Raw genomic sequence first — 12,004 nt, forward strand, 5'->3', positions numbered from 1 at the left:
CACATTCCTACACTCAATCCCCTTTCCTCTGGTAACAGTTACCAACAACCACCCTCACCCCCAATTTTTCTTGGGAAATAATAAATACACACACAGTCCACTCAATTTATTTATAGGCTGTGCTATTCTGGACATAGGGGTTTACAGCAGTGAACAAATCAAAGTCCTTGATGAAACATCTTCAGGAATTCAGGTTTACGTGGTATAGGTGGGCATGTGGTTTGGATTATCCCTTAGCATAATCTCTCCCCTTAAGCATTCATTCGGTAACTGGTTCAGAAATGTGCATGTGTCTTAGATGGGGTTCCCTAGAAGCAGAACCTGAGGCAAGGATTCAGACATAAGAAAGACAGAGAGTGCTCTCAGGACAAACATGCAGGGGTCTGAGGGAAGCAAGGTAGAGAAGATAAAGGAGCCAGGCAGAAAGCTGATTTCAGGTAAAGCCCATATTTAGCCTGATTTTGTATATGGAAGGGGAAGCTTGCCTCTGGAACACAAATTGTGTTAGAGTTGTTTCTGCCTTGAGGCAAGGGAGCTGCCCCTTTATAACTTGTTATCTGTTAGTAGTTGGTCTAGAGATAGAGGCTGTGTAACCTTCCAGGCATCCCTGGGCTAAGAGGTTCTTATCAGCCTAGGGCAACTCTCATTAAGTCAAGGTCACAGGTTTAAACTGCCGGCCACAGCTTTGAAACAGCTGTAGGTGGTGGGAAGAGGGGTAAGGAAGGGAAGAGGTACACCAGCTGACAGAGTGATCTGGGTGGAGCACCAAAAGCCTCTCCTACTGCATGTGTCCCAACCAGGCTAATCTTAGACAGTGAGAGTCTGTTCTGGAACTTCTGTTGGAACCATTGGGAAAATAATCTCTCCTTTTGCTCGTTGTGAAATCAGTAGGATGCATGCCTGCAGCTGCTTAAGCCCACAAAGAGTCAACTGAGAGGAAACAAGTTTAGAGAAATAGAGACAGGATTCTGATAACATTGTTTGAACCTCACAACCAGCTATACAATCAGGCACACGGCCTTGGCTGCAATGTCCAGTTAGGCAGAGTGTGAAAGGTGATGAGTCCCAGGAGCACAAATATTTGAAGGAAGAGCCAAGACGCTCTTATGGAGGATGCTGAGAGGTCAGAGGAGTAGGAGCCAAATACAAAAAGAGGTTTTGAGCCTGTGTCCGTAAGACTTGCATAAATTCCTTTGCAGAATTAGTTTTGTGAAATAATTCCAGGTGGCACATTCCCCCTTTTTCTAGATCTTTGGGACTGTGAAATGGACACGTGTGTACTTTTGCCTCCATGCTAATACCCCCTACTTGGAGATTCTGATTGTATAGCTCCTGCTCATCCTGTAATCCCACCTCCTCTGGCCACATTTTCTTAGAACCAATGAAAACTAGGGGACGCCTGGGTGGCTCAGTCAGTTAAGCATCTGCCTTCAGCTCAGGTCATGATCTCAGGGTCCTGGGATCGAGCCCTGCTCTGTGGCGTGCCTGCTTCTCCCTCTACCTCTGCCCCCACCCTTCCCACTCGTGATCCGTCTCACACTCTCTATTGCAAATGGATAAATATAATCTTAAAAAGAAAAAAAAGAACCAATGAAAACTAACCTAAAGGCAACCAAATTCTCTGGATAATTTAAGCTGAAAAGCCCAATGATTGTCTCTGATGGACATTTTAACTAAAAAAGCCATAGAGTGTGGGCCTAAATTAGCACAGGGAAAAGGCAGCACCACAGCCAGTAAGGAAGGTAAAATAATGGGAGAAGAGGCACCTTGGAAAGACAGAAGAAACGGTCCTCACAGAGAAACAGGTTAATAAAGCAAATATAAAAGAAGCAGAAACCAAGACTCCTGCAACTTCATGTGAACTAGAAGGGTAGCTTTGTGTCCTTTCTATTTTCAATCCTGTGTCACCGGCACAGCCTCATTTCCTGCCCCCAGATGCATAAGACATTGTCCACTGGCCTCTTAGAATAATGCATCCTTCTCAGAAGCTACCTCAAGTGGCCTTCTGTTCTATTACAAGTCCTGTCTGAAATATGAGACAGAATGCTTATCGCATCTATGTGGCCTGTTAAATGGATGTGTATTACATTTAGACAGTATCATAGATTGATTTATTGGCAACAATTCTTCACCTTCGCCTGCATCCACACCCTTTGACGTGTGACTTTGACGTCCCTCTCATTAGAAGCAGAGTGTATTTCTCCTTACTGTATGACTTGCTTTGATCAAAAAGATATTAGCAGACATTATGCAAGCAGAAGCTTCAAATATGCTTATGCTGTTGGCCTGCCCTCTTATTACCTCCGCCATCACCATGAGAAAAACTGTCCACCGGTAGCTATTGGTCCATCAGCCTGAGCCCCAGAGTGAGCACATATGCAGCATATCTGAACCTGACTCTCGATGAGCAGCCAAGCACAGGTGAACCCACAGCTTGAAGCAGAGCCAGCCAACTAAATCCAGTCTTGATCAGTCAACTCCGAGACACACAAGCAAGAATAAACGAGTTCGGGATGATTTGCTACACAGAATTACTATGACTATAGCCCACTGATAGGTACACTGACAATTCCTGGAATATCCCAGCCCAGCACTGCTATTATACCTTTCCTAGACATACTGAAATTTCCGTGGCCTTCCCCCTCAGTTCACTGGGGTACCTGTGTGGTGGGCTCAGGTTTGTGCATCAGGCCTCATAATATCCCAGCTGTCATGAAGCTCTCCTGGACACATGAACGTTGGTTCTCCTCAGGGCTCACTCTAAAAACATCATTCTTGGGGTGCTTGGGTGGCTCAGTTGGTTAAGCGTCCAACTCTTGGTTTCAGCTCCAGTCGTGATCTCAGAGTCATGGGATCGGGCCCCACATCCAGTTCCATACTCAGCGCAGAGTGCTTATCCTTCTCCTTCTGCTCCTCCCCCTACTCTCTCTCTCTCTCTCTCAAATAAATAAATAAATAAAATCTTTAAAAACAAACAAACAAAACCCCACATCATTCTTCAAGCTCGCAGCTGAACTCTAACAAGCCCTCATCTATAGCTGGTGCTGAATTTTGGAGCCTAACAGTAAAGCAGTGCCAACTACCTTCTTTCTGCCACAGCCAGGCCAAGAAAGAGTTAAGAAAACCACCAGATACTCATAGGTAATTTACATAAACTATTTCATTTAATCCTCATAGTAAGTCTTAAAATATATATTTAAAAATGTTATATTGTCGGGGCGCCTGGGTGGGTCAGTTGGTTAAGCGACTGCCTTCGGCTAGGTCATGATCCTGCAGTCCCAGGATCGAGTCCCACATCGGGCTCCTCGCTCAGCAGGGAGTCTGCTTCTCCCTCTGACCCTCCCCCTTCTCATGCTCTCTCTCTCTATCTCATTCTCTCTCTCAAATAAATAAATAATCTTTAAAAAAAATGTTATATTGTCTCCATTTTCCATTAGAGGTTGAGAGAACTTGAGTGGTGTGGCCACAGTCATCCAGCTGGTTAATGGAAGAATGAATCAGGACTCAGTTGGTGTTCTTTCCTCTGTATAGGTCCTAAATCCCAAAGTGTCCAGTGCCCTTCAGGACATATCAACTTAACCTAGCTTAGATTTTCTTACTTCAGAGGAAAGATTAAGTGAGATTAAGGTGGCAGAAGATTGGGGATTAGAATCCAAACTTCATGACTGAAATTGAGGACATGTTCAGGGCACCGGGCTGCCCCAGCTCTTGGAAGGGACTAAAATTCTTTGGCCAAGGAAAGAGTATTTATTTAACAAGGTCAGCCACACTGTAAGAGAAACACAAAACCTGCCTGGTGATTGTCCAGTGCATCCCAGTTTATGGAGCATTTTCACATCTAAGATACTCTTCAAGACTCACACCACCCCTGGAGGCCACCAATTCCTGTACCCTCTGCCAATTCTCCCTGGACTCTCAGAGTGACTGAGTGTCCATTCAAAACAGAATTGAGACGGGAAGAGGGCCAGTTTCCGGGCTGACCTGTCAGTTTTGCCTCTTGGCTACATGCAAGCCGAGAGAGGCCCTTCTCAGAGGCTGCAGCCGTATTCTGCATGCCGGCTAGGCTGCACTCAGCCTCTGTGGGCTCTGAGTGCCTTGCATTTCAAGGAGCTGCCAGCAGGCTGAGGGCCAGAAGATCCCATTAAGGAATATGAAACATATGCTTCACGGCTTCTTTGTTGCTGTTAAGAAGACTAAAGAATTAACCATAAGTTAGTTTCTAGAAGTGAACAAAGATGGTACCAGAATCAAGAGCGCAAGAGAAAACACCAATTAAAAAAACTTACAAAATCCAAACTTGAAGAGATTGTAAAGTTTCAAGCTGTTGGCCAACTGGCAACCTTACAATGACTTTTCTCTCCCTTCTTCATACTCCAAAGTTTGGAAATGTTATTTTTGAGACCTATCTTCCAAGCATTAGCAATATTTTTGCAAGACTAGTTAGTGATGCATGAGAAATTCCGATAGAACTTTAAAAAATTGAAGTTAGGATTCCCCAACTGTATTTTTACTTTACTTTTTTTTTTTTTTATTAGTTTCAGAGGTAGAATTTAGCGACACATCAGTTGCATATAATACCTAGTGCTCATTTAATCAAGTGCCCTCCTCAGTGTCCATCACCCAGTTACCCTAATCCTTCCACCCCTCTCCCCTCCAGCAGCCCTCAGTTTGTTCCTTAGAGTTGAGCATCTCTTATGGTTTGCTCTTCTTAAATACAATGTCAAAGGCTACCTCCTTTCATCTGGACAGCTGGGCCATTCAGCTCTGGTGAGTTTCCCCTTTGTTAACGTCATGGATATGCCATGGTGAGCACTACTCAGATCCCCTTCAATGCAGGGTTGCTGCCCCAACTGCCAGATGTGCTGTTGGCAGACAGTCTTAGACAGTCTTTAGCCATCAATCCCTTCAGGGATGGTCTCATCTGTAGAGGTTAGCCTCAACCAGGGTCAGTTTTTTAGGGCTGGCCATACCCAGTGAATAAAGATGCAGAAAATAAAATTCTGGCCCCTTCAACCTAACTTTGGCAAACTTTGAAGGGCCATTCTCACTCTGCAACTGCCTTCGAGGGAGCCAAGGCAACAGTTGGGCTTGCATCACAGGTTGATTTCTCCCTCTGTCAGCTTCCTTCCCTTTCCTTCAGCAGGAACTGATCTCAAGGGCACTTCCTGGTAAACACCCAGCACACTAAACTCCCCCTCAGATCTGCTTCCTAGAAAATATAATTTGAGATAGTAAACTGGTTCCATATTTTTTCAACTTTTAAATAGACAATTTTTTTAGAGCAGCTATAGGTTCACAGCAAAATTGAGCAGGAGGAATAAGGGTTTCCTCTATACTCTCAGCCTACCACACACATTGCCTCTCCCACTATCAAAATCGCACAGAAGCATGGTTCATTTGCTGCAGATGATAAGCCTACACTGACATCATTATCACTCAAAGTCCATAGTTTACATCGGGTTCTATAGGTTTTGACAAATGTTTAATGACAGTATTCACAATTACATTGTCATACAAAACAGTTTTATTGCCTTAAAAATCGTTTGTGCTTGCCTATTCATCCCTCCCTCCATCCTTTATCCCTGGCAACCACTGGTCTTTTACTGCCTCCATAGTTTTGCCTTTTCCATAATGTCATATGGTTGGAATCATGCGGTATATAGCCTTTCAGATTGGCTTCTTTCACTCAGTAATATGCTTTAAGCTTCCTCCATGTCTTTTCATGGCTTGATTGTTCATGGATTTTTTAGTGCTGAGTAATAATCCATTGTCCAAATGTACCACAGTTTATTTATCCATTCATCTACTGAGGGATATCTCGGTTGCTTCCAAGTTTTGGAAATTCTGAATAAAGCTGCTGTCAACATTCCTATGTAGATTTTTTGTGAAGATAAGTTTTCAACTCATTTGGATAAATACCAAGGAGTGTGATTGCTGGATCATATGGTAAGAGTATATTTAGTTTTGTAAGAAACTGCCAAATTGTCTTCCAAAGGGGCTGAACCATTTGCATTCTAACAAGCAATGTACGAGGGTTCCTGTTGCTCCACATCCTTGTCAGCATTTGGTATTGTCAGTGTTCCAGATTTTGGCCATTCTACTAGGTATGTAGTGGTATCTCATTGTTGTTTCAGTTTGAATTTCCCTGGTGACATATGATGTAGAGCATCTTTTCATATGCTTGTTTGCCACTATATATTTTCTTTGGTGAGATATCTGTTAAGGTCTTTGGCCCATTTTTTTATTTGGGTTGTTTGTTTACTTACTGTTGCATTTTAAGAATTCTTTGTATATTTTGGATAATAGTCCTTTATCAGATGTGTCTTTTGCAAGTATTTTCCCCCAGTCTGTGGCTTGTCTTCTAATTCTTTTGACATTGTCTTTTGCAAAGCAGAAGTTTTTAATCTTAATGAAGTCCAACTTATCAATTATTTCTTTCTTGGATTATATCTTTGGTGTTGTATCTAAAAAGACATCGCTATACCCAAGGTCATCTGGGTTTTCTCCTCTGTTAACATCTAGGAGTTCTGTAGTTTTGCATTTCACATTTAGGTCTGTGATCCATGTTGAGTTAATTATTTGTGAAAGATGTAAGATCTATGTCCAGTTGTTCCAGAACCATTTACTGAAAAGACTATATTTTGTTTATTATACCACCTTTGCTTCACGTCAAAGATCATTTGACGATATGAGAGTCTATTTCTGACCTCTCTATTCTGACCTATTTGTCTTTCTTTTGCCAATATCACATTGTCTTGATTACTGTAGCTTTACTCTTAGGTCTTGAGGTTGGGTAATGTCAGTCCTCTTTGTTCTACTCCTTCAATATTATATTGGCTACTCTGGGTTTTTGCCTTTCCACATAAACTTTGTTTATGGTTTTAAATTCTTAATTGTATTTTTTCCACCTTTATTGAGATTTAATTGACATAAAATATTGTTTAAATTTAAGGTGTACGATTTGATGATTTGATATACATGTATATTGCATATTCTGTGCCACAATAATACACCCTTTGCCTCACATATTTACTGTTTTTGTTGTTGTTTGTTGAAATATAGTTGACACACAATATCACATTAATTTCAGGTGTACAACATAGTGATGTGACAAGTTTATACATTATGCTATGCTCCCAAGTGTAGCTACCATCTGTCACTATACAGTGCTATTACAATATCATTGACTGTATTCTCTATGCTGTATGTTTTATTCCCATGATTTATTCATTCCATAACTGAAAGCCTGTATCTCCCAGTCTCTTTCACCCATTTTGCCCATCCCCAACTCCCTCCCCTCTGGCAACCATTAGTTTGTTCATTTTGTTCTCTGTATTTAAGGGTCTGTTTCTGCTTTTGTTTTGTTTTTTAGATTCACATATAAGTGAAATCATATGGTATTTGTTTTTCTCTGTCTGGCCTATTTTACTTAGCATAATACTGTCTAGATCCATCTATGTTGTCACACATGGCAAGATCTCATCCTTTTTATGGCTGAGTAATATTCCAGTGTGTGTGTGTGTGTGTGTGTGTGTGTGTGTGTGTGTGTGTGTATCTTCTTTATCCATTCATCTATCCATGGATGCTTGGGTTCCTTCCATATCTTGGCTCTTGTAAATAATGCTGCAATAAACATACAGGTGCGTATATCTTTTTGAATTAGTGTTTTTGTTTTCTTTGGGTAAATACCCAGTAGCAGAATTACTGGATTATATGGTATTTCTATTTTTAATTTTTTGAGGAATCTTTATAATGTTTTCCACAGTGGCTGTACCAATTTACATTCCCACCAACAGTGCATGAGGGTTCCCTTTTCTCCACATCCTCACCAACACTTGTTATTTCTTGTCTTTTTTATTCTAGCCATTCTGACAGGCATAAGGTGATATTTCATTGCGGTTTTGATTTGCATTTCCCTGATAATTAGTGATGTTAAGCATCTTTTCATGTGTCCGTTGGCCATTTGTATGTCCCCTTTGGAAAAATGTCTATTCAGGTCCTCTGCCCATTTTTTAATTGGATTATTTGTTATTTTGGTGATAAGTTGTATAAGTTCTTTACATGTTTTGAATATTAACCCCTTATTGGGTATATCGTTTGCAACTATCTTGTCCCATTCAGCAGTTTGCCTTTTCATTTTATCTATGGTTTTGTGTTATTGTTCTTTTGATGAGAACATTTAAGATTTATTCTCACTGCACCTTTCAAGTATACAATGCAGTATTGTTAACTATGGTCACCAGGTCCCTGGAACTAATTCATCTTACAATTATAAATTTGTACCCTTTGCAGGATGCCTGGGTTGCTCAGTCGGTTAGGCGTCTGCCTTCGGCTTAGGTCATGATCCACAGGTCCTGGGATCAAGTTCCACATCGGGCTCCTTGCTCAGCAGGGAGCCTGCTTCTCCCTCTGCCTCCCATTTTTTAGAGTACCTTTTCATTTTATTGATTGATTCTTTTGCTGTACAAAGCTTTTTCTTTTTTTTTTAAGATTTTATTTTTAAGGAATCTACACCAAACGTGGGGCTCAAACTCACAACCCAGAGATCAAGAGTCACACACTCAACCAACTAAGCCAGCCAGGTGCTCCTGCAGACGTTTTCTCATTTGATATAGTCCCACTTGTTTATTTTTGCTTTTGTTCCTTTTGCTTTTGGTGTCATAGCCAAAAAATTGGTGCCAAGACTGATTCCAAGAAGATTTTCTCTATGTTCTAGGAGTTCTTCTAGGATTTTTATGGTTTCAAGGCTTATGTGTAAATCTTTAATCCATTGTAAAGCAGTTTTTGTGAGTGATGTAAGATAGGGATCCAATTTCATTCTTTTTTTATGTGAATATCCAGTTTTCCTCACATCTTTTATTGAAGAGATTATCCTTTTGCCATTGCATATTCTTGGCTCTCTTGTCAAATAGTAGTTGACAGTATATGTGTGGGTTTATTTCTGGACTTTGAATTCTGTTCCACTGGCTCATGTGTCTGTTTCTATGCCAACCATATTGTTTTGATTACTATAGCTTTGTATTATAGTTTGAAATCAGGAATTGTGATTCCTTAATCACAATTAAAGATTAATTGTGATTCCCAAAGGATTGCCTTCGCTATTATGGAGTCTTTAATGCTTTCAAATTAATTTTATGGTTGTTTTTTTATTTCTGTGAAAATACCATTGGAATTTTGATAGGGATTGCTTTGAATCTATAGATGGCTTTGGATAGTATGGACATCTTAATAACTCTTTCAATCCATGAACATAAGAGATCTTTCCATTTGTTTGTATCTTCTTCAATTTCTCTCATCAATATCTTATAGTTTTTGGTGTACAGAACTCTTACTTCCTTGGCTAAATTTATTCTTAAGTAGTTTATTGTTTTTGATACTATTGTAAATGGGACTGTTTTCTTTATTTCTTTTTCAGATAGTTCATTGTTAGTGTATAGAAATGCAACTGATTTTTTTGTATGTTGACTTTTGAGATTTTAGTGAATTCGTTTATTAGTTCTAACAGGTTTTGGTGAAATCCTTACGGTTTTCTATATATAAGATTATATCATCAGCAAATAATGACAGGTTTAATCCCTCCCTTCCAATCTGGATTCCTATTATTTCTTTTGTTTGCCTGATTGCTCTGGCTAGTACTTCCAGGACAGTGTTGAATAAAAATGGTAAGAGTGGACACCCTTGTCTTGTTCCTGATCTTAGAGGGAAAGCTTCAACCTTTTACCATTGCGTTTGTTGTTAGCTGTGGGTTTGTCATTTACAACTTTTACATTGTTGAGATGTTTCTGCTATACCCAATTTTCTGGGAGTTTTTATCATAAAAAGTATGCTGAATTTTGCCAAGTGCTTTTTCTGCATCTCTTGAGATCATTGTAAAATTATTGTCTTTCATTCTATTAATGTGGAGTATCATATTTTTGACTTGTGTATGTTGAACATTCCTTGCATCTAGGGATAAATCCCCCTTGATCATGATGTATGATCTTTTTAATGTGCTGCTGAATTTAGTTTGCTGGTGTTTTGCTGAGAATTTTTACATCTATATACATCAGGGATATTGACCTGTAGTTTTCTTTTCTTGTAGTGTTTTTATCTGGCTGTGGTATCAGAGTAATGCTGGTCTTGTAAAATGAATTTGAGAGTATTCCTTCCTCTTCAATTTTTTTGGAAGAATTTGAAAAGCATTGATATTAATTCTTCCTTAAATATTTGGTCGTATTCACTCATGAAGCCGTCTGATCCTGGGCTTTTCTTTGTTGGGAGGATTTGATTATGGATTCAATCCCTTTTTAGTCTGCTCAGATTTTCTATTTCTTCATGATTCAATCTTGGTAGGTTAAATGTTTTTAGGAATGTGTCCATTTTTTCTTGGTTGTCCAATTTGTTGATGTAATTTTTCATAGTAGTCTCTTTTGATTCTTTGTATTTCTTTGATATCAGTTTTAATGTCTCCTCTTTCATTTATAATTTTATTTGAGTCCTCTCTTTTTTTCTTGGTAAATCTAGCTAAGGTTTGTCGATTTTGGTTATTTTTTCAAAAACCAACTCTTAGTTTTATTGATCTCTTCTATTATTTTTCTGCTCTCTATTTCATTTGTATCTGTCCTGATCTTTGTTATGTCTTTCATTCTGCTGACTTTGGGCTTAGTTTGTGCTTCTTTTTCTAGTTCCTTTAGATGTAAAATTATGTTGTTTATTGGAGATCTTTCTTTTTTTTTAATGTAAGCATTTATTACTATAAACTTCCTTCTTGTCACAACTTTTGCTATATGCCATAAATTTTGGTATATTGTGTTTCCATTTTCATTTGTCTCAAGGTAACTTTTTACTTCCCTTTTGATTTCATCTTTGACCCATTAGTTGTTCAGGAGTGTGTTGTTTAATTTTCACATATTTGTGAATTTTCCAGTTTTCCTCTTGTTATTGATTTCTAGCTTCATACCATTATGGTCAGAAAAGATATTTGGTATGATTTCAGTCTTTTTAAATTTGGTAAGACTTGTTTTATTTTTATTTTGTATTTTTTTAAGTTTTTTTTTTTTTTTTTAGGATTTTTATTTATTTGAGAGCGAGAGAGAGAGCAGAAGCAGGGGTAGTGGCAGAAACAGGCTCCCCGCTGAGTAGGGAGCCTGACGCAGGGCTCGATCCCAGGACCCTGGGATCTTGACCTGAGCTGAAGGCAGAATTTTAACTGACTGAGCCATCCCAGTGCCCTGCTAAGACATGTTTTATGACCTAACATATGATCTCTCCTGGAGAATGTTCTATGTGCTCTTGAGAAGAATGTGTATTCTACTGCTATTAGGTGGAATGTTTTGTATATGCCTGTTAGATACATTTGGTCTAAATTAGAGTTCAAGTCCAATGTTTCCTTATTATTTTTCTGTTTGGATGATCTTTCTATTGCTGAAAATGGGGTACTGGAGTTTCCTATCACTATTGTATCATTATCTATTTCTCTCTTCATGTCTGTTAGCAATTGCTTAGTATATTTAGGTGCTCCAATATTGGATATAGAGTGAATGAGTGGGAGGGACAGAGGGAGAGAGAGAATCTGAAGCAGGCTCCATGTCCAGCATGGAGTCCTAAGAGGGGCTTGATCTCATGACCTCGATATCATGACCTGAGCCAAAAGCAAGTTGGACAGTTAACCAACTGAGCCGTCCAGGTGCCATTCTTGTTACAGTTTTGGATTTATCAGTACAGCTATCCCTGCTCTCTTTTGGTTTCCATTTGCATGGAACATCTCTTTCCATCCCTTCACTTTGAGCTTACATGTGACCTTGAAGCTGAAGTGAGTCTTTTGTGGGCTGCATATAATTGGTTTTTTAAAATCTATTCAGGGGCACTTGGGTGGCTCAGTCAGTTCAGCGTCCGCCTTCAGCTCAGGTCATGATCCCTGGCTCGAGCCCCACGTCAGGCTCACAGTCTGCTTCACCGTCTCCCTCTGCTCCTCCCTGCCCCACTCGTACCCTCTCTCTCTCTTTCTCAGAAAAATAAATAAAAT

Source organism: Halichoerus grypus, chromosome 1 (assembly GCF_964656455.1).
Source record: "Halichoerus grypus chromosome 1, mHalGry1.hap1.1, whole genome shotgun sequence".
NCBI classification, from domain to species: Eukaryota; Metazoa; Chordata; class Mammalia; order Carnivora; family Phocidae; genus Halichoerus; species Halichoerus grypus.